A 27,740-nucleotide genomic window follows, 5' to 3' on the forward strand; every position below is an offset into this window, starting at 1 on the left:
TTCAGCGCCTGGTAAACCAGATCCTCACCGGAATGGAGAGTTTCTCTGCTGCTTATCTGGATGACATAGCCGTCTTCAGTAACAGCTGGGAGGATCACTTGCGTCACCTGCAAGCTGTTCTCCAGGCCCTGAGACAAGCTGGATTGACGATCAAGGCCAGCAAGTGCCAGATCGGGCAGGGGTCGGTAGTGTACCTTGGACACTTGGTGGGTAGGGGAACGGTGCAACCCCTCCAGGCGAAGATCGAGGCCATCATGGCCTGGGAACCCCCCAAGACACAGACTGAGGTCCGAGCATTTTTGGGCCTCACGGGATACTATCGCCGCTTCGTGAAGGGGTACGGTACCATCGTAGCCCCTCTCACGGAGCTCACGTCCAAGAAACAACCTCGACGGGTAGTCTGGACGGAGGCTTGTCAGCAAGCCTTTGAGAAATTGAAGAAAGCCATGTGCGAGGCCCCGGTCTTAAGGGCCCCAGACTTTTCCAAGAAGTTCATTGTCCAGACAGATGCATCAGAACATGGCATTGGGGCAGTGTTATCGCAACTCAACGAAGAGGGTCTGGATCAACCCGTGGTCTTCCTATCCCGGAGACTACTCCCCAGGGAACAGAAGTGGAGTGCAATAGAGCGTGAAGCCTTTGCAGTGGTATGGGCTCTGAAGAAGTTGCGGCCATACCTGTTTGGCTCGCACTTCCTAGTTCAGACCGACCACAGACCCCTTCGTTGGCTGATGCAAATGAAGGGGGAGAATCCCAAGTTGTTGAGGTGGTCTATTTCCCTACAGGGGATGGACTTCCAGGTGGAACATCGGCCTGGAGTGGACCACGCCAATGCAGACGGTCTCTCAAGGTATTTCCGCCTTAGTGATGAGAACTCCCAAGGGGTTGGGTAGCTCTCCCCACTTTCAGCTGGGGGGGACGCGTGTTAGACCTGTCAGCCCTTTGGGTGGTCCCTCCTCATCATTATTTATTTTGTCCCACTTTTGCCTCAAACCCTGTTTGAATTTTTTCCTTTTTGGGAACCACCAGACTTTTTAGTGTTGCTACAGATTCAGGGAGCCATTTTAGCTACCCCTGAAACTTCTGTCTGAGGGCCTGGAGCACAAAATGGTGGCCACCTGTGACATCACCAGCATCCACTGGAACCTACCAGCACCTTCCAGAACATTCCAGGAGCTTCCAGAACCCTGTGACCGTTGGAGGCGGTTTAGAATGTTGGGAGGATAAGAGAGGCAGTTGGCAGTTGGAGCTGGCAGTTGGCACCTGACTGGTGAAGAGAGAGGAGCACAACAGTGAAGGAGGAAGGAGTGAAGCAGCAGGGGTGGAAACTTGTGCCTGGAGTGGGGTCCATAAACCCACCCTTGATACTTGTCCCTACTGATGGATCCCAGCCTATAGCCCTGTGTGGGAAGAAGACAGAAGAAACTTATCCTAAGGACCTGGACAGCAGGAACAGGCCTTAGAACCAAGAAAGCAGCAAGATCCTGACCTGGAAACTGGTTTCCCTGGAATCGGGCGTCGAGTAGCCTGAAGACCTGGAGCCCGAGGTGGAGAAGCGGCGCTGACTGAAGTAGCAGACGTCGTACCCGGAGCCGCCTGAGGTCGTGAGAGGGCGCCGACGGAGGTCGTGAGGAATACCAGAGGTCGAGGAGGAAGTGAACCGAGGTCGAGCGAGCGGCGTCATCGGAGGAGTGAAGTCCGCCCTCCGGAGTCGTCGGAGACCGAGGTAGAGGAGCACCGGAGGTCGGGAGTGAGGATCGCACTCCGGAGTCGCCCGGAGCCTGTGAGGAGGAGCACCGGAGGTCGGGGGTGAGGATCGCACCCCGGAGTCGCCGGAAGTCGACATCGAGGCCAGGCCGGCCGACGTCATCGGAGCCGAGAGCGCCATCGGACCGGAGCCGCCCGAAGTCGACATCGTGAAGAGACTGCCCGACGCCGTCGAATCGGAGGTCGAGATCGAACCGAGGCCACCGACATCGGACCGGAACCGCCTGCCGGCGTCGTCAAAGAACTGACATTGTGCCGAGGCCGCCGAGACCGAACCGGAACCGCCTCACGGCGTCGACACGACTCCAGCGGCGTCGGAACATCAGAAAAAGGGCAGTAAGTGGAGTAGAGGGCGCCTAAGGCCCTGTGGAGACCTGAGAGACTGCTCTAAGGGGCTAGGGAGGTGCTGAAACCAACCTGACTGTGCCTGGGGTGAACTGGGACTAACCTAGAGAGGTTGTGTGGAGAGAGAAAGCCAGGGCACTGGTATTCCCCCCTTTGATCTACCTCAGTTTAGGCCTCAGCCTTGTCCCAGCCAGGGAGTAGCCCCCCTCAAGCCTTCCACAACCCTACAAGCTGTGCCTGGGCCAAATCAGCCCATAAGAATTGAAGTGTCATCTGATTATATGAGGGTTGCTGTATACTTTTAATTATTTATTGGGGATACTGTATTTATTGAGTTTTTACCTATTTATTGCTGCACTATATTTATAGGTCCACAGGACTTGTTGGTGTACAATATTTATTGGTACAGTATTTATTGCCTCAAAGTATTTAATTGTCTGTATATATTGCACTTGTATTTATGCCCTGTTATTTATGATCACCCCTATTTATTTCATCAAACAGCCAATATTTATTTGACCTGCACTAATTGAAACTTGTATATTGTGATTGACCTATTTATTTTTCCAATCAGCAACTAAGAGAAAAAGATAAAGAAAGAATATTTTCATAATTTTTACGGTGTAGAGTCGTTTTTGGAACGGATGCACGCATGGTTCTTGTATGGGTATATTGTATGCTTAGCACTGCGCCTGTTTCCTGACCACTCGAGCCAAGCTACCACAGTGTGTTCGGGGAGTCCACCACCACCCTGCGGAGTGGGAGTGGGCGGTTCCAACAAACTGTAACTGAGGGACAGAGGACAGAGAAGGAGAAAGAGAGAGAGATATCACAATTGGAATTCACTGAATCGTTTCGGAAGCTTCACTGTACGGCCCTTGTGGGTGTGTGTGGCGGATGCTCGGATCCCTTGCACTCTTCCTCCATTGGATCCGACCACCTTCGTGCTCTCCTGCGGGTCTCTCTCTTGTGTATCGGAAGTCTCTTGCGGGGTACCCGTATCGTCCGTGTCTTGGCTGGGCAGACGCAGTGTTTGTCGCTTGGCTGTCTGTCCTTCCGCATTAGCTGAGGTGCTGGCCTCGCTCCTGTTGGTAACTTCCATGTCCTCTTTCGCTGGTTCTGTGGTCGGTGCTTCTATTCCAGTGGCGCTGTTACTTTCTTCCAGATCACTGTTGCTACTGTCCATGCTCCACTGAAGGATTTTGTTGCACTTGGCAATTCTGGATTGTGGCCACACCTTGCCGTCGCTTCACAAAGCCGAACGTGTGTATAGCTCCACTACTCGCAGGGGCTCACTGAATTTGCTGTCTCCTTTTTGTCCTGGGTGGCCTTTTTTGACTCAGACCCAGTCGCCCTCTGTCTGCATGGCTTCCCGTACATTATGCGTCTTATCGTAATGTGCTTTGTAGATGCGTTGGGCTTTCTCTATGTTGCTCCGGACGATGGCTGGGGGCCATTTGCTCTGGAGTCGCATGGTCATCCAGGCTGCATTGTCTTTGGTAAAAGGTTCCCCGCCTCTCAGGATTTTAAACGGGCTGTAGCCTGCAAGGGTGGGTGTGATGTGATACGCCCACACTGTGCTTTTGACTTCGGTCTCCCAGTTCTTTCCGGCACTGATGGCTGCTTGGACTGAGCCCATGATCACCCGGTTAATGCGTTCCACTTGGCCGTTGCCCATCTGGTGTGTGTTTTGTCTGGATGCCGTTATGGTCGGTGAAGGCTGTCCATTTGGCTGATGTAAACTGGGGTCCGTTGTCGCTAGTGATGGTTTTTGGAATGCCTTCCCTCATGAAGATGTTGGTGAGGAAGGCGATGACGGTGTCGGTGTCCACTGATTCACTGATTTCGACCTCTGGCCACTTCGAGTATCGATCCACCAAGAGGATGAGGTGTTTGGGAGTGCCCCATGAATACAGGATGGGACCTACGATGTCAATGGATAAGTCCTCCCAAGGGTTGTTGGGGGTGTTGAACTCCCCCATCGGGGGTCTCATGGTGGTGAGTGTTTTGACTGCTCTGGCGCAATGCTCGTATGCTCTCACAAATCTTTCTACGTGGTTGTCCATGGCCGGCCACCAGTACAGTAGTTTCATTCTTCTTTTTGCTTTTACAATGCCCAGGTGGCTTTCGTGGTTGATGTGGAGTATGCGATCGATCAGCACTTTCGGGGGCACCACTCTGTCGCCTCGCACTAGGAATATTGATTCGTCGCTAATGGAAAGTTCGTCGCGGACCTCCCAGTATTTTCTGAAGTTGTCCTTTGTATGCTTCTTCTCTGACCAGCCGTGTGTGACGTACAGTTTGACCTGCGAGAGTTCGGTGTCCTGCGCATAGGCGTCTGCCCAGTCCTGGGCACTGACGGTGTGTTCCTGGTCCATCATAAATGCAACGCTGTACTTGTCCCTGTCCGATTGCGTTACTGTTCCTTCCATGGCAGCTGCCCTGCTGAGGAAGTCCGCGACCCTGTTCTGTGGACCGGGGATGTATTCCACGTCGTACACGAAGTCCAAGAGAGGTAGTGTCATCTTCGCGATGCGTGGGGTGGCTGTCACGTTGCCGCTGGATGTGGGAACCTTGATTAGGGGGTGTGGTCGGTGCGGAGCGTGAATCTGGATCCCCACAGATATTTTCAACATTTTTCCATGGCCCAGAAGGATGCCAGCATTTCCTTTTTGATCACACTATACTTCTCTTCACTGGGCTTGAGGGATTGTGGAAAATACCTTCTTTTTACCTTGACACTCGCTCCGCCATTTTGTACTCTGTGTTTACATTTGCCACTGTCTTGCCACTTGCTCGCCATTTTGCGTTTCATCTGCCCTTTTTGTGCCACGAACACTCTGGGGTCACATTCCTGACTCGCCTCACCCCTGCACGAACTTCCACACCTTATCCGCACTCTGACCTGCCTGGAACTGCCCAGCACATGTTCGACCAGTCGGGCAGGGAGTTTCCTCAGATGTTTGTCGTCCTCATCCTGTGTCCTCTGCTCTGCAGGCGCCCGGTAACCACCACCTGTGGACATATCGGATCGGCTCCGGCTTGTTGTGCAATCATACTATGCCCTGCAGAGGCCCACAGCTACCACCTACGAACTTATCAGATTGACCTCTGTGTACCATGTAATTATAATGTTTTGCCCATGTCCTGCGAAAACCCCCAAAGGCTACTCACCTGCTGATCCACAAGATTGACCATTGTTTATGAACATAATAAAGTATTATTGGTACAACTCCCTTACATGCCTGGGGCAGGATAAAGGGTATATAAGACGTAAAGTAAGAACATTCTGCAGATTGCCTCCCCAGACAGTTTTGAGTGTCTGTCGTTGATGCACTCTCTCTCATGAGAAATACAATAAATACCCTTTCTCTCGTGCTCCTGTGTTGGTCTCCATTTGTATCCTGAACCCAGTGGACGAAAGGTGACCCTGCATCTTTGGGTGGGCTCTAAAAAGACCCCCAAATCCACAATTGGCACCCAACGTCGGGCCCTTTCAGCGACGCAGCTGCTCGGTCGTGGGGTCCCGACGAGGAAGTTCGAACGGACGGTGGTGGAGTCGACCTACGCCAAGAGACCCTCATCTGCGTTGCCACCACCTGACCTTCACCGCATCCGAGGAGACCCCCGCAAGTAGAGCCGGTCCTGACTGGGGCCCCCAATAGACTTGGACGATTTTGTAGTCGAGAGACCACCTGGAGAACGCTACAAAGGATTCTGGTAAGGTCGCTGATTTGCGACACCTTTTTGTTTGTGCTTGGTTTTGGTTGTCTGGTTTGTTTGATTTCACTCTTTACCAAGATTGAAGATAAACGGGTAGTGTGGATGTTATAATAAAGATGAAGCCACAAAGGTGAGTGAACTGTAGCCTTTATTCTCTGACCATCCGCTCTCACAGCACTGATGGAATTCACCTGAACATTCCAAGGTGAGCTCCCTGGGGATATACCATATAACAGGAATGGTAGGGGGTTTGGAACATACCAAGTATTCTGAGATTATAACACATCTCCCTTTGCAGGGATTACAAAAACTCTTAAATACCTGCAGTATTTACAACTCTATCTTTGCTCCATGTTTGTCCGTTGTCCAAACGAACTACACTTTTACCTGTTACCTCTACCCTTTGAGGTGCACCAAATTTGCTCGTTCCAGGTTGTACCCTACCAGGTTTTTTAACGCACACTTGTGCTTGAGGTTTTATCTCCACTTCTTTTGCTCCATGTTTTACATCATACCATGACTTGTATTTCTGTTGATGAGACTCTACTCGCTCCTCCACACGCTCTAAGTCAGGTACAACACCTTTTCCCCCACCCAACCAACTTGGGTACATTTTGGTGCTGGGTTCTCTCCCTCTAAGATATACAAACGGGGATAACCCTGTGACTAGGTTGGGCGTAGTGTGGTATGCCCACATAGCCGCTCTCAAAGCTTCCTCCACATTCAAACCATTGGCAATAGCAAGTTGTATGTGCTCTTTGATCATACGGTTTGCCCTTTCTACCAACCCATTTGCTTTTGGGCAATAGAGAGCAGTCCTCTCATGTTTTATATTGTGTTCCTCTAAAAACTCTCTCATAGACTCTGAGACGAACTGCACTCCATTGTCCGTTACCAAAGTGGCTGGGATTCCTTCATACACAAATATGTTTTTCAGAAATGCTATGAGATTGTTAGTTGTGGTGGACGCTGTGAATTTGAAATTCACCCAATGGGAGGTGTAATCCACCAACACAAACAAGAATCTCTTCTGTGGCCCCAGGATGTCCATGGGACCGACAATGTCCATGGCCAGTTTGGTCCACGGAGTCTTTGGCACGTCGACAGGGGCCAAAGGAGCTCTATGAATGCTTTTACTTTTATCGCTCCTCGCACAGCTGACACACTCTTTTACTGTGCATTCCACTTCTGCATCCATTCTGGGGAACCAAAAACAGCTCCGTACTTTGTTCTTAGTGAGGCTTCTGCCTAAATGCCCTTCATGGGCCAAATTTATGATTCTCTTCCTCAACCCTTCGGGAGGAACAATTTTCTCCCCTCTTTGTAAGCGTCCAGCTATAACTGAGAGTTCAAATCTTACTTCCCAGAAGTCTTTAACTTTGTCAGGGACTTCAGAAATCTTCTCCGGCCACCCCTTGACCATGAGTTCTTTCAACATGTCCATAGTCTTATCTTCCTTCATGCACTTGTCCCATTCCGCATCAGACAGCGAGGGTAAATGCACCACACAAATGGGTACATCAAGAACTTCTTCACTTAGACTACCTCTGATCGGTAATCTCGACAAGCAATCTGCAATCACATTCTCTGGACCAGGAAGGTATTCAACCCTGAAACAAAAGTTCTCCAAACCTAGCACCCATTTGCTTATTCTTGGGGACAAGTTCTGTGCTTGTTTTGATGAAAATATGAAAGTCAGAGGCTTATGGTCCGTGTGTATGGTGAACTTGCTACCCCACAAAAAGAATTTAAAATGGTGGACCGCCCAAAAACACGCCAAAGCCTCCCTTTCGATGACTGAATAGTTGCGTTCAGGCTCACTCAAGGTGCGGGAAGCAAATGCTATTACTCTTTCTTCCCCATCTCCCTTCTGGGATAACATGGCCCCTAAACCCTTGCTAGAGGCATCTGTGGTTAAGATGGTTCTCCTTTTAGGATCAAAGGTTCCCAATGCTGGTGCCTCCACTATGTGTTTTTTTATTAGTTCAAAACTCTCACTGTGAACCTTCTCCCACACAAAAGCCGAAGTTTTCTTAAGAAGCTCTCGCAAACCTACACACAAATCTGCAAAATTCCTGACAAACTTAGACATGTACTCCACAAGACCCAAAAAGGATTTGAGCTCCTCCTTACTTGTTGGGTGCGGGGCATCGCTGACAGCCTGAATCAAACTGTGTTTGGGTCGAAACCCTTCTTTGGTGATGGTGTGCCCCAAATAGTCTACTGATGTGACCTTAATTCTGCACTTGTCTATCTGTACTGTCAACCCTGCATCAGATAGTCTGTGACACACTGCATGGAGGGTAGCATCGTGTTCCTCCTCCGTTTCCCCATACATCAATATGTCATCTTGGAAGCAGAGAGTGTTCTTAACACCTATCAACACTTGCTGCATTATTTTCTGGAATACAGAGGCTGCTGAGGCCAGCCCAAATGGCATTCTCACAAACATAAACGCCCCAAAAGGCGACGTGAACGCTGTCAATGGTCTCGATTCCGGATGCAGCTCAACTTGATGATACGCCCTGGACAAATCGATCACAGAAAAATAACATGCCTTGCCCATGGTACTTAGCATCTCATTTATGTTGGGGAGAGGAAATCTCTCCACCCAAATGTTTTCGTTTAAGGAGCGAAGATCCACACATATGCGAATACCTTTGCCATTTCCCTTTGATGCCAAAACTAAAGGCGAAAGCCATTCCGTGGCCTCGATGGGTTGTATGACACCTATGTCACACAGCTTATCAAGCTCTACCTTGAGTGTTTCCCTTAGATGGAAAGGTACTGACCGTGTTCTGTGAACCACTGGTCTCGCCCCTTGTCTGATTTTGATTTTGTGCTGGAATTCACATAACTTGCCTAACCTCTCACTAAAGAGTCTGGGGAACATATTCTGTAGACCTGTCTCTTCGCTGGCTCTGTCAACCATGATAACTTGGTTCTCCTTGTTTGGATCTAAAATAATCCCCAACTCCCTTTGGTGTTGCCACCCAAGCAGATTGGCACCATGCTCCACAATGTACACATTACCTTTTGTGATCCTCCCATTAAAATCAATGTAACTGTTCAACATCCCCACATGGGGAATGGGATCTCTCGTGTAACCTTCAGGTGTGATATCAGGAGTCTCTAAAACTTCTCTGGATCCGCCCAACAACCCCTCAAAATCATGCACATTCACTAACGTGAAGGGGGAACAGGAGTCTGCAAACACCTCAAGCGGTTTGTTATTGAACAACACAATACATTTAGGGTAATTTTGTTTAACCCCCACAGCCGTGCTTTTCACTTGGAAGACATACCTGGCTTGATCATCTTCTCCACTATTTACCACACTCACAGTGTTGCTTACCCCTTCCCTGCATACCCTTGCTAAATGACCTCTCCTATTACATTTTTTGCATAAGACATTTCTAGCTGTACACATAGAGTTATTAGCAAGATGGTTACTGCTTCCGCATCTATAACATTTTAAATTATGCAAATCTCTGTTAGTTTTAGGGATCTGGGCCTCCTTCGTGCCCCATTTGTTTGCCAACTTGAGCACCTCATTACCCTGCTCCTTCACCTGTACTGCTGCTACAACTTCGTCTCTAGCTTTCATCTCTTTAACACATTTCGCTGTATGTTCAATAGATTGGGCAATAGCTACTGCCTCTTTCAAAAGTGGGGTTTTTCGCCAACAGCTTTTCTTGAACCCTGCTGTTGTTTGTGCACCTAACTAGTTGGTCACGTATAAGTGAGTCATTTAAGTCCCCGAATTCACACAGTTGGGTAAGACCCCTTAACGCAGCAATGTAGTTACTGATTGATTCACACTTCCCTTGTACTCTGCTGAAAAATTTGTGTCTCTCCAATACCACATTTATCTTATCCCCAAAATGTGCCTCAAGTTTCATCAAGGTCACTTCAAATACGTCAATCTCTTCTTCCTCTTCCACTTCAGGTTCAGGAAGAGTCTCATATATTTTTCGCCCATGAACGCCTAAATTATGCAAAAGAATGTGCTGTTTCCTTACAGCCGAAAACCTTTCACCACCCATGGCGATTAAGTAGGACTCAAAAAGTTTTGCCCAATCTTTCCAGTGAATCTCAGGGTCACCACAGTCATTTAAAAAGGACGGGGGTTGGCTCATCCCAGGCGTGCCCATGGTGAACTAGTTGCACGACACCACTAAACCAGAGATGTACCTCTGAAACAACGCTAAAGTAGAAGTAATAGAGGAGCCTGAAAAACTGGAGAGTTTGAGGTGGCACACACAACGCCTGGATAGCTAGAATACCCCCGTACCGCCTTCCAAACAGAACTAGTTCCTTTGCCCTCTTTGTCACTGGAATCGCCTAGTCGACTCACCAAAACGAAGGAGAAAAGTACCTGATGTTCCACTGGACCCACTGCACACGACGAAAATTCCGTTGAAAATGACAAGGATGGCTCTCATGTAGTGGAGCGCCAGGCAACACAGGCTGGAAAACCCCTTATTTCACCAGAACAATACTTAAGAGTTGGCGCTCCGTCCCCCTGCACACGAAGACAATGAAACTGACAGAAAAAGCCCTGAAGCGGCTGGGGCGCCGGACCGCTGACTGGAACTTCCTATGACAGAGCGGTGCTTAGTGGCTGGCGCTGTCTCCTCAGGAGGAAATTACCTCACAGGACGTCCGCTGGTGCCTCCAGACGACGCGTAGATCGGAGCGCCCTTGGCCGGGAACTACAGATGCAGCTGGGGTGCCTGACCGCTGACTGGAAGCTCTTTAGACCCACCGGTGTAAAGAGGCTGGCGCGCCGTCTCCTCCGACAGAATTTTCCTCACAGGACGTCCGTTAGTGCCTCCAGCGACGCGTTGCTCGGAGCGCTCTTGGCAACAGGAAACTCCTCTACCTTTCGGCTGGGACCCACCATCCAGTGGATCAGCTATTCAGTGGCACTTGGAAACGGCTGGCGGGTCGTCACCTTACCGACTCCGCATGCCCCCTATAATTCTCCAAACACACTTGTCACAATGTGCTTAAATTGAAGACTATTAATCACTGCGAACCCTAAGATGCCTCCGCTACATCACAGACGGAATGCAGCTGCCTCCGAGGTTCTCCAGCGTCAAACTCTGCGCCCGAAGGTTCACTTACGAACAGGAGAATCCAACTGCCTCAAGGATGTCACTGGAAGGTGTCCACTTCACCGATCAGGCGGTTCAAACTCGCACAGCACTAGACTGCTGCTCGTCCCTTCCAACTCTGATCTGCTTTAGACACCCCGCAGGACTGGTGCTTGTCAGTAATCCTCCTTCCTTCCACCAGTTGAAGAAAGAAACACCTCCAAATTCTTCCTTTCCTTTGAGAGAATAGACAGAGGGGTGATGGCCAGCTGCCCCCTACGCAGTCGTCGCCAGTGTTATAATAAAGATGAAGCCACAAAGGTGAGTGAACTGTAGCCTTTATTCTCTGACCATCCGCTCTCACAGCACTGATGGAATTCACCTGAACATTCCAAGGTGAGCTCCCTGGGGATATACCATATAACAGGAATGGTAGGGGGTTTGGAACATACCAAGTATTCTGAGATTATAACAGTGGACTTTTAATCCGACCTTTGAAATTTGTAGAGATATTATTTGAGATAACATAGAAAAAAAACATGCCAGTACTTGGTAAATCCGCTTGATATGGTTGTTGGTGACACCTTTTTGGTATTTTGGTTATCCAGACTTGGTATTTCGATATTTGCAAATAACGAAAGTTAAGCGGGTAAGGTGGACTATTTGTCCAATTTTCTGACATTTGTAGAGACATTTTTTAGAAACTAGAAAAACATGCCCGCATTTAGTAAGTTTGTACGATGGTGTTGTTGTTGCACCTCTCGATCTCAAACACTAGAAGAAAGTCAGCCGGCTCCTCCAGAAGGAACGCTGAGTAAAGAGATGTTTGTAAAATACGGTATTTCTCCCGTAATGTTTGAGCCATTGTGGCATAAATACACGTCTAAAGATAAAGAAACTCAGTGGCCCATGTACGGCTCTTTCGACCCCCGAAAAATTGAGGCTGTGGAAACACAACTCTACCAACGGAGGTCGCAACAAGCCATGTTCGACGCCCTAGGCCAATGGAAAAAGGAGGGAGCCGAGAAAGTAGGAAAGGCCCAGGCAAAGATGCAAAAAGAAGCTCGAAAGAATGATAGGCAGATACTAGCAACGTTGCAGCAAGAAAAGGCCGCGTCTAGCGCAGCCTGTGCGGACAGGGAGTATAGACTAAATGCATCTGGCCAGTATTTTGTACGCCATGCGCTCTTAGCGTGAACAGACCCCCACGAAGAACTCCTCCTCCTCCCATTGCCCCCTCCATATCATGTCCCTCACCTCCCTCATACCCTCTCATCAAGAGACGAACGGACACCCCCTCAGGATGCTCTGTCCCCACCACCTGATCCTATTACCCCTCCTGTCCAGATTGACCCTGGACACACGCCCTCTGCCCGGTCCCGAATCTCCCGCCTCACCCAAACAGAGAAACATGCCCTCGAGAACCTAGCCCATACTTGCTTGACCGATCGCTCCACTGCCAGCCAGATCCACTCCATTTATGAGGCTTATACCCAAACCCAAAAAGGATATTTTCTACAGCGATTTGCCTACGAAACCTTCTCTCTGTAGGAGAAACATCATGGAGTAACTCCAGAAGAGTAAGTTCGAGGGTTATGCCGCAAATTGACAGAAGGACGAGAAAGTGTTCAGGAGGGCCATGAGTTTTTAACATTAATACTACAAATGATGGAAGGGTTAAGAAGGAGTGAGGAAGAGGAAGAGAAGCTTCCGTTAGCAGAAGGTACAGAGGGATCCCGCATGGCACCCATCAGAGAAGCTGCCCCAGTTTTTGTCCCTGCCCATGGACAAGGGAACGCCGAGGGAGTAGATAGCCCAGATGCGAAGAGTAGAACATTATATAACTGGGTATATACCCCGTGGCTCCAAGCCGATGTCCTGGCTTTTAAGAAAGACTTGCCTGACCCTCGGAAGAACCCCACTGGGTTTTATGAAGGACTGGACACAGTTATTTCCACTTATACGATGACATTGACTAACATAGACCAATTTTTTGGGTTAATACTGCTCCCAGACACATGGAGACTCATAAGAAAGGTGGATGACATAGCCACATTTGGACATAAGTGGGAGGAGTTGACGAGCATGGATAGGGACAGAAAACCGGGTGAGAAACCTACAGACGCTATCCTAGCCTTGCCAAGCCACATAGTAAAGAAGCTGAAAACGACAATTCCGGCCAGGAAGGTAGACTGACAGTCATCACTGCTTGCAGACAGAAACCGATGAGACTACATCTGACTATTTTTCTCGACTCAGTCAGGTATTCATTGACTATAGCAGACAGGACTCGACAACAGAGACAGGTCAACATTTGCTAGTTCAAACCTTTGTTAAAGGACTATTACCGCCTATTTCCACCAAATTACAGAGTAGCGAGAGTACGTGGCCAGCATCCACCCCAGCACAAATACTGACAATGGCCCAATATTATGAGCACCTACAGAACAAAGTAGAAGAGGAGAAAGATAAAAAGACGAAAGAATTAAAATAGAAAGTAATGCTAGCTCAAATAAATACTAGTGGAGGAGACATAAATAGGGATCAGCCACCCTTGAACCAATCTACCACTACTAGGATGCACTCAACTCCCCACCAACTATCCCTAGACCAATGCGCGTATTGTAGACAGATGGGTCATTGGCGCGCAGATTGTCCCCATCTGCAGCAAAACGGCACGGGTAGAGGAAGAGAACAGAATAGGGGAAGGGGGAGAGCTCCACACCCAAATGAGCGACGCCCCAACATCTTCGAGAACAATAGACAAGCTCTCGCCCACGACTTTAGCGACGTTCACTACCGCAATACCGAATATGCATGAGACAGCCAAGGGCGGGGGAAGGAACCAGTGGAACTTATAGTTGATCAATCAGGCCCCTATATCACGGCTTCAGTTGGTGGAACTCGGGGTACATTTTTGGTCGACACAGGGGCCTCTAGAAGCGCCCTTTCCCATGAACTGATTCCTAGGGCACCCCTTTCTGGCTTATCGGTCACATCTGTAGGATTTGACGGAATGCCCTCCACCAATCCCCTCTCTACTAAAGTACCCCTAGACATACAAGGAAATACAGTAATGGCTTCCTTTCTATTATCACCAAACTGTCCGGACAATCTGATGGGCATTGATCTCTTAAAATGTTTTGGAGCCACCATTCGTTGCTCCCCCCAAAATGTCCGAGTCATATTGTTCGACAATGATTGCACCCATGACCACGAATCCCACATTTTCTGCCTAACCAATTCTGAACAACAAGACCTGTCTCAACTTCCGGACACCCTGTGGACTGTTACGGATACCGACGTAGGGGAAATTGTCATGCACCATGTTCAAATAGCAGTAAAACCAAATGTACCACTACCACGCCTTCCCCAGTATAAAATATCTGCAGATGGCGAAAAAGCTCTCATGACTATAGTACAGGATATGATTATAGCGGGTGTGGTTGAAGAAGTCCAGTCGAACATCTGTAACAGCCCTATCCTGCCAGTTTTGAAACAAACATCTACTTTAGAAAAGATATACCGTTTTGTGATCGACCTCCGAGCAATCAACAAAATAGTGGTCCCACAATATCCTGTGGTCTCGGACATAACGACCATATTGACAATGATCTACTCAACTGCAACCACTTTTACAGTAATAGACCTAAAGAATGCCTTTTTCTCCATACCAATACATCCTGACTCACGTTATCTTTTTGGTTTTACTTTAAGAAACAGATCATACAGGTTCTGCCGTGCTCCCCAGGTGTACACCGAGAGCCCTAGTATCTACAGTCAAGCCCTGAAACAACAACTTGATCAGATACAGTTACTACCCGGTGCTGTTCTTATCCAATATGCCGATGACATCCTTTTGGCTGCAGACACTCGGGCCCTGGCCCGCACTGCCTCTTTGAATACGCTTCACTTTCTGGCATCACAGGGCCACAAGGTATCCAAAAGTAAACTACAGTACTGTAGACAGCAGGTGACCTACCTAGGCCATCTGCTGTCTAAGGAGGGACGTACACTCACACCCGACCGCATCCAAATAATACTATGCCTCTCTTCTCCCACCACCCAAAGGGATGTTCGAGCATTAATTGGCCTCACTTCTTTTTGTCGCCAATGAATACCAAACTTTTCTCTCATAGTAAAACCACTTCTTGCCCTACTCACAAAAGATACACCCACGCCTCTCCCTTGGACACATGAGCACACCCAAGCTTTCCAAAACCTACGCCACACTCTCTGCTCTGCACCTGTACTAGGCACACCGGACTATTCTAAACCTTTCTGCCTCTACACCCACGAACGCTCCGGATGTGCCCTCTCGGTCCTGACCCAAATGCATGGCACCAAACAACGTCCGTGTGCTTACTATTCAGCCACCCTAGACCCCGTGGCCCAAGGCCTGCCATCTTGCCTCAGAGCAGTCACAGATGCGGCTGTCTCTATACCACAGAGTGAGGGCATTATTCTGGGATCCAAACTCACGGTACTAGTCCCCCATGCAGTCGATATACTACTAAATCAGACAAAGACACAGCACCTCACCAGCGCACGACTGACTGGATAGGAACTCACGCTGCTAGCACCTTACATCACGTTGAAACGATGCACAACACTGAACCCTGCGACACTCCTTCCCACACCAGACTCAGACGCCATAGACACTCCACACGACTGCCTTTTTCGAATGGAGGAACAGACAAAGGGGCGAGTAGACTTGAGAGATACCCTTCTAACAGAACAGGATGGACAACTGTGGGTGGATGGGTCTTGTATTAAACTACCAAATGGCACCATATCCGCTGCCTATGCCGTCACCACCACCAACAACATTGTCGAAACTGCACGCATACCTCAGAAATCAGCCCAGGCCGCGGAACTCATAGCCCTCACACACGCTTGCATCCTCAGTCAGAATCTTGCTGTCACCATTTTCACAGACAGCCAATATGCGTTCGGGGTGGCTCACAATTTTGGTATCCTTTGGAGGGAGAGAGGGTTCCCGACATCACATGGCACACCCATTCAACATGGTGACCTAGTTACTGCACTACTTCAGGCCCTGACACTACCTCGGACACTAGCTATTGTAAAATGTAACGCACATAAAAAGATCACAGATGAGATAGGTTTAGGGAACGACTTCACAGACAAAACAGCCAGACCCACTGCACAAGAAAGGACACACACCCCTATGTACGTAGTGAAGTCCCAAGCAGAAAAATGGCACAACGTTAGACAACAAATCAGGGACATCCAGTCCACCGCCACTTTGGAAGAACTTCAACAATGGGAAAAGGAGGGCATGATGGACGAAGAAAACTGTTGGCGGTCAAGGGACACAAAACTCTGGAAACTACCAAATCCCTACCTCCTCCCATTGTTGAACATGACTCATTTACCAGCCCACACAAACGCTGCCACCATGACAAAAATATTGCAAGGGGTATGGGACAACGGCCAACTCCGATCCACTGCCACCAGGCTGGTCCAACAATGTTTGGTCTGCCTCCGGCTACAATGTGGGAAAAGGGACCCGAGTGCCACGGACAGGATACGCTATCCCTACTTCACCCTTTGAAGTCCTACAAATGGACTACATCCAGATGGAACGATGCAACAACCGTAAATAGGTTTTGGTGGTTGTTTGCGCGTTCAGCAAGTGGGTGGAGGCCTACCCTGTCAAAGACAACACCGCCTTGACTACTGCCAAAATACTATTAAAAGAGTTCTTCCCTCGCTACGGCCTCTGCCGAGTCCTTTGGAGTGACAGTGGGAGTAATTTTATTGGGGAGGTAGTCAAACACACCTTAGCTGGATTGGGAATACGACAAAAATTTCACGCTGTATTCCACCCCCAATCGGCAGGCCTCGTGGAAAGATACAATGCCACAATCAAATCCAAGCTTGCCAAAATAGTGGAAAGTACGAGACTCAGATGGCCCGATGCGTTACCCCTAGCCCTCTTAGCCATCGGATCTGTCCCACATTCACGCACCTCACTAACCCCCTACGAGGTAGTCTTCGGATCACCTATGAACATCTGGGGCGCACCTCCCGCTACCACACTGTCCGACACCCCTTGTGAACTACTGAGTGATTACTTGTCTGTACTTACACGAACCTTGTCCTCCATTCATCAACAGGTCCAGGAAGCCTTGCCAGATCGATCCACTGGGCCAGGGCACACCATCCTCTCCAGGGAATACGTCCTCGTAAAAATATTTGCCCGCCAGACGACGTTGGAACCCCAGTGGAGAGGCCCCCTACTAGTCCTTCTTACCACGAGGACGGCCCTGCGAGTGGCAGGCAAGAAATCCTGGATTCACGCCGTACACTGTCGGAGGGTACCCAACATCAGTCAAACCGACCCCACCTTGAAAACACACAAAGAAGTACTAACGGGAGACCCTCCTGTGTTCGGCCTCTAAGAACCTGAACTCGAATTGTTCGCGGACCACACCGTACCAACTAAACAAAGATACAACCTCCGCCCACGCACGGACTGACTATGAACAGCAACGAAACAGCATGACTTCCAGACAGAAGACAAGACTTTTGGAACAACACTTTCATCCAAATGCTGCATCAACACAATATGGCGTTGAACAAAATGAACTGTTGGGTATGTGGTCTCCTGCCTCACTCTATGGAGCACACCATGTCTTTCCTTCCATATCCCTACTCTGTGCACGCTTCCTGTACTGCCTGGATGATGCTCATCATAGACGCCCACCAGACTAGCAATATCAACGATGCTGTGATCCAACAATTCCGAGATGAATTCTGGCGAAACAGAACAGGGAACACAATAAATCCCTTCTGCCCGACTAACAGTTCCATCAGAATGTCGGAAGAAGAAAAAGAGGAAATGCTGATCTTCAACACTACCGACCGCCTTCGGTTCACTAACTTTAAAAAGGAAACGCCTGCAAAACGAACACTGCCACTATCAACTGTTCGCATTCCTGGGCTTGTGTGCATAAAAGGCCTGGGCACTGAGTACGTTGGGGACAGCTCTTGCACCATAACAACCACTCTGAATGTGACCTCTCCTCCTCCCCTTGTCGCCTCCCCAAACACCTACTTTGTGTGCGGAACCAAAGCATACACCTGGCTTCACAAGAATTGGGAGGCACATGTTACATAGCGTTTCTCTTGCCTCCTGTCTACCTTGCTCCTCCACTGTATCACCGTACTCTCCGCAGCGACCATGTGAGCGATTAAACAGACACTAACTCTCAACAGTTCCTGGATGCAATAAAGGGTCTCTTCCCCATCTGGGGGCTGATAGCAAACAGCCAAGCCATCCGCCACCTCTCCAGAGTTCTGGAGGCCACTGTCAATATCACAGCAGGTATCCTGACCAACAACACTGCGGAGTTCCAAGCGGTCCGCCTCGTCATCTTGCAGAATCGCATGGTGCTTGACACCACCCTCGCTGACCGCAGAGGAGCATGCCGCATCATCGGCACCAGCTGCTGTGTGTATATTCCAGACCATTCCTCGTCTGTTTATGCAGCTATTTCTACACTTCATCGAATTGCCTCTGACCTTCACCAAGATACTGGCTCGTGGTCCCTTGGTCCCTGGTTGTGGCAACTCCTGCTAGCCTCGGGATGGAAGGTTCTGATGATTCTCCTGGTGCCTCTTGCCTCAATTTTTCTTTGCTTCCTCTGCCTCCAATGTGGCCCGTCACTCTGCAGCCTCTGTGCCAGCACTATCAAACCAATCCCTCCGACCAACCCTATCAAGAACAACAAAGCGAAAACTGAGCACGAAGTATAGCAACTAATAAACATTGTCATCAACTAGAGACATCTCTCACACACCACAGGCTGGCACTCCAATGTCACAAGCGATCGAAGGGTTGGAAAAAGGGTTGCGCGCGCTCCACACGACAGAGAAAAGATGCGTGTGCAAGCGGGCCCTAACCCTGTATCACCCCAGACGGTCTGCCTGTGCCATCGTTCAAAGACTCTTCATTTGCGAAACTTTGAGCCATGAGAAACTTCTTCATCGATTTCCTTTTTTTTCTCTTCATCGTTTCTTCACATCCAGAGTGCCTGGGTAATGAAAGTGCTAGTAACCCCCCAAATTACTCGAAGAAAGGCACCAACGGCTATCCTCCTCCTTTCCTCCTCAGAAGATTTTCAAAGAACTTCAACCAAGCAACAAGAACCTTTTTTTCTTTTGACTTTTGGCTTCGCTCCTGTCAAAAGGAAGGACTGTGGAAAATACCTTCTTTTTACCTTGACACTCGCTCCGCCATTTTGTACACTGTGTTACCATTTGCCGCTGTCTTGCCACTTGCCCGCCATTTTGCGTTTCATCTGCCCTTTTTGTGCCACGAACACTCTGGGGTCACATTCCTGACTCGCCTCACCCCTGCACGAACATCCACACCTTGTCCTCACTTTGACCTGCCTGGAACTGCCCAGCACATGTTCGACCAGTCGGGCAGGGAGTTTCCTCAAATGTTTGTTGTCCCCATCCTGTGTCCTCCGCCCTGCAGGCGCCCGGTAACCGCCACCTGTGGACATATCGGTTCGGCTCCGGCTTGTTGTGCAATCATACTATGCCCTGCAGAGGCCCACAGCTACCACCTACGAACTTATCAGATTGACCTCTGTGTACCATGTAATTATAATGTTTTGCCCATGTCCTGCGAAAACCCCCAAAGGCTACTCACCTGCTGATCCACCAGATTGACCATTGTTTATGAACATAATAAAGTATTATTGGTACAACTCACTTACATGCCTGGGGCAGGATAAAGGGTATATAAGACGTAAAGTAAGAACATTCTGCAGATTGCCTCCCCAGACAGTTTTGAGTGTCTGTCGTTGATGCACTCTCTCTCATGAGAATTACAATAAATACCCTTTCTGTCGTGCTCCTGTGTTGGTCTCCATTTGTATCCTGAACCCAGTGGACGAAGGGTGACCCTGCACCTTTGGGTGGGCTCTAAAAAGACCCCCAAATCCACAGGATCGCGAGGCAAACCCCTAGTGGTCTCCGTGTAATCCGTTGCTTTTTGAGAGAGGACCGCTCCCAATGCTTTGTCGCTGGCGTCTGTGGTCAGGATGCTGGGGGCGGTGCCGTCAAATCTGTGTAAGGGAATCACCCCACAAATGTATCTTTTGATGGCCGAGAATTCCGCTTCCGACTCGTCGGACCAGACAAAGGCGTTCTTTTCTTGCAGCAGTTGATGTAAGCTGTGTGTTATGAACACGGAGTTCCTGACGAATTTGCTATAAAATTCCGCCAGCCCCAGGAATGAGCGGACATCATCCTTGCTTTTAGGGGAGGGCGTGGACATGATGGCTTCCACATTGGCTGTTTTTGGGGATATGCCTGTGTCGCTGATCTCGTGTTCCAGATAGGTCACCTTGCGTAAGCCGAATTTGCACTTCTCAAGTTCCGCCGTGAGACCGTTGGCCGCCAGTGTGTGCAGTACGGTGTGCAGGATGTCATCGTGTTCGGCCTTGGTCTTCCCGATGACGAGGATGTCGTCCTGGAAGTAGAGGACTCCATGGACATCCTTGAAGAGTGTGTGCATGAGTTTTTAGAAGACGGCCGCTGCGGATGCGAGGCCAAAGGGCAGCTGTCTAAACCTGTAGCAGCCGAAGGGCGTGATGAAAGATGGACGATGGATGGAGAGACACTTGGTGGTTGGCGGCTTTGAGGTCAATGGTGGAGAACCATTTGACCCCCTTGGTCTGGGCTAGTAGTTCATTTATTTTGGGCAGTGGGAACTTGTCAACAATGATGTTGTTATTGAGTTCTCGGAGATCAATGCAAAGGTGTAGCTTCCCGCTCTGTTTGCGCGCCACCCCCAAGGGCGTGAGCCATTCGGCGCATTCTATTGGTTCGATGATGTTGTTGTCTTCCAACCGTTTAAGTTCTAGCTGTACTGCCTCTCTGCAGTTAAATGGTATATTCCTGACCTTGTGGGAGACTGGCACTGCTTCTTCTTTAAGCATGATTTTGTGTGCGAACTTTGACATCTTCCCAATGTGGTCGCTGAAGACTGCTGGAAACTCTGCTTTTAACGAGGTTGGAATGGATGGGTCATCCATCAGAAGCACTTGAGTGTCACCACCTGGGTTGAGTTGAATGCCCAGCGCTCCCTGGTCCGCCCACCCCAGGACTGAGGGGCCCTTCTGCGGGACGTACAACTTCGCTGTCATGTGCCTGCCTTTGAACTTGAACAGGAGCCGCAGGAACCCCAACATGGGGATTTGTTCCCCCGTATATGTGACTGGGTGGACGTCAGTGGGACGAAGGTAGTCCACGTGGGCAAAGTCTTTGTCCCATAGCTGTTTTTGGATGATGGTGTGTGGCGAACCGGAATCCCCCACCATGGCGATCTGGACACCCCCAATCAATAACATGCAGGATGGCTACTTCTTGGCGACGCCGCCAATGCCTAGGATTTGGTCCTCAATGCAGAGTATGCAATCTTGGTCAGATTGGTCTGCTCTATCTAGGTCGTCTGAGTCATCTTGGACATATTTGACTGCGGAGCTTCTGGGCTTCCGTCTGCAGACTTTGCCGAAATGTCCTGTGACTCCTCAGAAAGAGCATTTGACGTGGAATGCTGGACACTTCCTGTCGTTTGCCATGTGGGATTGGCTGCCACATCTGTAGCAGGTTCCTTGCTTGTCCATGGGAGCGTGGCTGGGCCCCTTAGGTCTAGACGAAGATGCCTGTTGGAGGCTGAGCCAGTATTTGTCGTAGGTTTTGCGGTCAGGACCCTCCAGTCTGTCACTTTGCACACTGTGGGCTGTTGGACAGGTTCCTTCTTGGTGGCAAGTGCACACCGTTTGGACAGCTCTGCTCTCTTGACTACTGCGATAATCTCCGGGAGAGACGCTTCACCACTAACCCACAGCTTCACCTGGGCACTTCAGTGAGTAGTGTGCATTATGTTTTGGTCGTTGTGCAGGGTGCCAAACTTGCAGTTGATGGCCAGCTGCTTGAGGGCCGCTACGTAGTCCTCCACTGTTTCCGACTCGGTCTGTTTGCGCTGGAAAAAATTGTACCGGTCGATGGCTGTGCAAATTACTTGCTGGTAATGGTTATCTAGGTCTTCCAGGGCATGTCAGAAAATGTCGTCGTCTGTGGATGTCCTGGGCTTCTTCACCATGTTTTCATAAACGCGCAGGCCTTCTGGACCCAGATTATGTAGGAGGATCTTCTTCTGGCGTTTGCTGGCGAACTCCTCCTCGCCTTCATCTTCCAGCGCCGATAGGTAGTTCAAGAAGTACCCCTTCCAGTCGGCCCATTTCATGCCCGGTTCCCTCGGTTTCGGTAGGAAGGGCAGTGGGTTGGTTAGGGAGAAGGTCTGTGCGCACATGATGCATGCGGCGTGGAAGGCGGTGCGCCTTGTTGTGGGGTGGAAGTCGCGTGGAGACCCTTATGGCCTAGTAGTGGGACAAACCCTGTGGTGAGCAGGGTGCCCCTCGTGCTGTCTCGCTGCTGCTGCGTGCTCCCTGATGCGCCTGCTGCGTGGTAAGGCCACGTGGTTCTGTGGACTAGGTGCCCCTCGCGCTGGTCGGCTGGCTGTGGGGTTACTGTGCCTGAGGTGCAGCCGTGGAAGGCCCTCGTGAAACACCTTGTGCGAGGGGGGTATCTAGTGGATGACAGCCCCCTGGAGCAAGCTTTGAAGGCAGGTGATGAGGACAGAGTGGGGGGAGTGAGGTGCGTGCCGAAGTGCGTGCCAAGCCCTCACGTGATGGAACTGGTTCCCTCCCCCCTGTGCTCAGGCCTCACTGGATGCTGTGAACAGGCCGTGCCCGCCGCAGAGTTTTCGCCGGCTGTCCCCTACTGTGACGGCGGCCGGAACGGCTCCTGGGTTCTGCCGCCTCGTTGCCACTGTGGTGTGTGAACTTTGCCCCCTCCGGAATGAAAACCATGGACAGGAGGGTAGGCTTCTCAAGCTTCTTTATTCTTATCTACGGGAGAGCCGTCTGCTCGCCTTCGCGCAGCGATCCGAATGACCGTCCGCATCACGTCACTCCCACAATGCTTTGCGGTGAGTCACGTGACGTCGGGAGGCTAGACCGCGACGCTACAACAGCACATGCACTCATACATGCCAACATTTTAGAAGAGCAAAGTGGGAGATTTAAAAAAAATAATAATCTGGAGAATTTATTTCTTCCAATTAATTCTATTGTAGGATATGCCATTTCAGGGAGGAGACAGACAAAGCCATTTTGGCTTAAAAACAGAGAGTATCTCGCCTGATGCCATGTATGTGCGCTGTCTCTGCAAGACAAGTTTACATACAGTGTGCTTACAGCCCGGCCATAACATCGTCGCTCTCATTTCCTTCATCCCTGTTTGTCATGGCATGCAGTTATGTACTCTTCTTGTGTTTTGCCCTTCCTGGGAGCATGGCCAAGTACTTCTGTCCATCCATGGCTCCCGTTTTTGGAGCTACTTATTCATTTGTGTTCAAGCCCTCCATATCAGTGCTTGTGTTTTCAGTCCATCTCCCGTCTGTCTCCTATATGCCTGCCCATATAGCTTTTATACTCTCCCACCTGTCTCCATTCCATGTTGCTTGTTTTCCCTCCCACCTCCCTGCCTTGTACTCTATGCCACTGCACTCTACTCTGCAACACTGTACGACACTTTGCTCTACAGCACTCTACTCTACGCCACTGCACTGTACGCCACTCTGCTCATCTCTGCACCACACTACTCTATGGCACTGCACTCTACCCCTCTACACTATGTGCCGGTTCACTTTATGCCACTCTATTCTACACCACTTTATGCTGCTGCATTCTATGCCACTGCACTTTATGCAGCACCACTCTGCTCTAGGCCACTGTACTCGATGCCACTGCACTCTACACCACTCTAATCTATGCTACTGCACTCCAGACTTCTGCACTCTATGCCACTCTGCTCTGCACCACTCTACTCCCCTGCATTGTACTCTATCCCACTGCACTCTGCTCTGCACAACTGCACTCTATCCCCACTGTGCTTTACGCCAATGCACTCTGTCACTGCACTCTATGCCACTCTAATTTTCACCACTCTACTCTATGCCCAAAACTCCTAAAAAACGTTTTTTTCAATCTACATCACTGCACTCTATGCCATTCTGATCTTTTCTGCACCACACTAATTTACACCACTGCACTATATGCCACTCTACTCCATTGCACTTTACACTACTCTACTCTGCACCACGCTGCTCTATGCCACTGCACTCTGCACCATTGAACTTTACGCAGCACCACTCTACTCTAGGCCGCTGCACTCTCCGCCACTGCATTTTACACCACTTTACTTGGCACCACTGAAATCTACTTCACTGCACTTTAAGCCACTCTACTCTATACAACTCTAATCTACTCTATGCCACTTAACTCTACGCTATTCTACTCTGCATCACCCTACTTTGCTCCATTGAACTCTACACCACCACAATCTACTCTGCACTACTCTACGCCACTGCACTCTACACCATTGCACTCTACTCTGCACCACTCTTCGCCACTGAACTATACTCAGCAACTCTCTCCTCTACACCACTGCACTCCACACCACTCTGCACCACTCTAATCTATGTTACTGCACTACAGACCGCTGCACCCTATTCCACTCTGCTCCGCACCACTATGCTCTACCCCACTGCATTGTACTCTATGCCACTGCACTCTACTCTGCATCACAGCAGTCTACACCACTCTACACCACTCGAATCTATGCTACTGTACTCCAGACCGCTGCACCCTATGCCACTCTGCTCTGCACCACTCTCTTCTACCCCACTGCATTGTACTCTATGCCACTGCACTATGCTCTGCACAACTGCACTCTATCCCCACTGCACTTTACGCCAATACACACTGTCACTGCACTCTATGCCACTCTACTTTACACAACTGCACTATATGCCACTCTACTCCATTGCACCTTACACTACTCTACTCTGCACCATGCTGCTCTATGCCACTGCACACTGCACCACTGAACTTTACGCAGCACCACTCTACTCTAGGCCGCTGTACTCGACGTCACTGCATTTTACACCACTGCTCTCCATGCCACTATACTCTGCACCACTCTAAGCAACAGCACTCTACACCACTCTACTTGGCACCACTGCACTCTACACCACTGCACTTTAAGCCACTCAACTCTACACAACTCATATCTACTCTACTCTGTCTCACCCTACTCTGTGCCACTGCATTCTACACCACAAAAATGTACTCTTCACTACTCTACGCCACTACACTCTACGCCATTGTACTCTGCTCTGCACCACTCCACCCCCCTGCATTGTAATTTATGCCACTGCACTCTGCTCTGCACAACTGCACTCTATCCCCACTGCACTTTATGCCAATGCACTCTGTCACTGCACTCTATGCCACTCTACTTTATGCCCAAAACTCCTAAAAAAAGTTTGGTCAATCTACATCATTGCACTCAAAGTCACTCTGATCTTTTCTGCACCACACTGCTTTACACCACTGCATTATATGCCACTCTACTTCATTGCACTTTACACTACTCTACTCTGCACCATGCTGCTCTATGCCACTGCACTCTACACCACTGAACTTTACGCAGCACCACTCTACTCTAGGCCGCTGCACTCTACGCCACTGCATTTTACACCACTGCTTTCCATGCCACTATACTCTGAACCACTCTACTCCAAGCAACTGCACTCTATTCCACTGCACTCTACACCACTCTACTTGGGACCACTGCACTCTACACCACTGCACTTTAAGACACTCTAGTCTACACAACTCTAATCTACTCTACACCACTCTACTCTATGCCACTTCGCTCTACATTACTATACTCTGCATCACCCTACTCTGTGCCATTGCACTCTACACCACAACAATCTACTCTGCACTACTCTATGCCACTGCACTCTACGCCATTGCACTCTACTCTGCACCACTCTATGCCACTGAAGTCTACTCAGCAACACTCTACTCTACAACACTGCACTCTACGCTCCTGTACTTTACTCTGTACCGCTCTACTGCACTTTATGCCCCTGCACTCTACTCTGCATCACTGCACTCTACACCACTGTACTCTACTTTGCATCACTGCTCTCTACGCCACTGTAATTTACGCCTTTCTACTCGACACCATTCTACCCTACACCACTGCATTCTAAGTCACTATACTCTGCACCACTCTTCTCTACACCACTGCACTTTACGCCAATGCACTGTCATGTCTTTTAGGATAGTCCCTATCAAAAGTAGAGAGGGAGGAAGAGGAGTACCTGGGTTCGCCCTCCTCAATGATACAATTTTTGAAAAAACAAAGAACCCAGTGAAATCGGCAGAGATAGCCAAGGACATAACCTCCACAATGAGAGAAAAACACTGTTTTTCTTGAAGACCCCTCACCCACCAGGGTTACCCCTTGGTGGCATGCAATGAGAGAAAAGCACTGTTTTTCTTGAAGACCCCTCACCCACCAGGGTTACCCCTTGGTGGCATGCTTCATCATTGGGGTACTTCCCGATCCTGCTGCGGGTCTAGGCGTGCTTCGACCAGAGGGAATACGTGGGAGCACTTTTTGATTTTTTGTCTATGATAACAACGAAGTTGTGGGGTGGAGTGGGGTATGGGTGCTATACAAAATTAAAATTACCTGGCTAGTGAGTCATCACTATTTTATTCCTGCCCCTAGTCGGTAAGATTAAAAATCACGGGAAAGACAACGAAGGAAAAATATATCAATGAATCTATTCCTTTCTTATCTGGTCCACATGTTTCGAGCCCTGCCCCTTTTGGCTCTTAATCAGGACCTAAATAAACTAGTTCCTATCGGTACCACTCCTCACAAAAAAAAAATCCTCAATCGGAAAAATCAGGTTGCAAGCAATGCCACTCACACAACCTACATACGATTTTATTCATAGGATAATGTCACTGCATTCCTGTAAAACGAGAAATGGGGGAGAGTTTAAAAACATCAGCCGTGGCTGACACAAATTAATGTCCAAAGCAGTGAGTATATGAAGCACTCTGGAGTCATGGTGTTTCCAAAGTTGCACACAAAACTGTGGATTAATAGTAAATAGTGCGAGACAACCTTTAGCCCAACAGACTAATGAAATATGTTACAATGAAAACAACAACAAACACACAACGTACATTTTAGACACCGTACTCATGCATCATGATCCCAGCGGGTAGGAGGGGGCCTGTAGTCAAACCCTGCAAAAATCGGGAGGTAGAAAAAGCCATTGTGAAAATTTTCCAGTGTATTTTTACTAAATAGAGGATGGATTTTTAGAGTTGTTGAATTCCGTAGTGCGCTATGAGAAAAAAACAGCTTCCTACCCCAAAGGCGCGATGCATCCTGTGCACTTACTTCGTCAAGGCTGCCCTCTGCTGAATACAACTGAGTCTGGCTCTCCCGGGGACCGCATCTTGCCTGTGCGTGTCCCGAGGTCGGTGTTATGAGCCGGCTCGTTGCAGAGCACTTCCGCTTACGTGTCTAGAAAAACTAGACCGCTTGCATTCCAGTCGAAACGGTCGTCATGTTTGGATCAAGATCAGATCCATGTTAGAGGGGATAAATGAACACACGTATTCCAAGACAATATATAAATAATGAAACATAAATAATGAAACCGGGTCCTTCTCAGCGAAGGATACCCGTTACTGTGTCGTATTTGCGAAAGCTGTATGCTTGTATTACTTATGAAAGATTGTCAAACTACGGATCAGGCTCGTAATTGCGAAAGCTGTATGCTTGTATTACTTTTAAAAGATCGTCAAACTATGGATC

At 49.3% G+C, this 27,740-nt stretch overlaps 1 protein-coding gene across 1 annotated transcript in view; it reads right to left on the minus strand.

The window, feature by feature from the left end:
- CLK2 (CDC like kinase 2) overlaps positions 1–27,457 on the minus strand; it is a 129,454-nt gene extending 101,997 nt beyond the window's left edge. Inside the window, exon 1 of the mRNA XM_085637964.1 lies at positions 27,321–27,457. The gene's annotated coding sequence lies outside the window, so the exon portion shown is untranslated. The remainder of the gene's footprint in view (positions 1–27,320) is intronic.
- Positions 27,458–27,740: the final 283 nt, after the last annotated feature.

Source organism: Triturus cristatus, chromosome 12 (genome assembly GCF_964204655.1).
Source record: "Triturus cristatus chromosome 12, aTriCri1.1, whole genome shotgun sequence".
Taxonomy (NCBI): domain Eukaryota; kingdom Metazoa; phylum Chordata; class Amphibia; order Caudata; family Salamandridae; genus Triturus; species Triturus cristatus.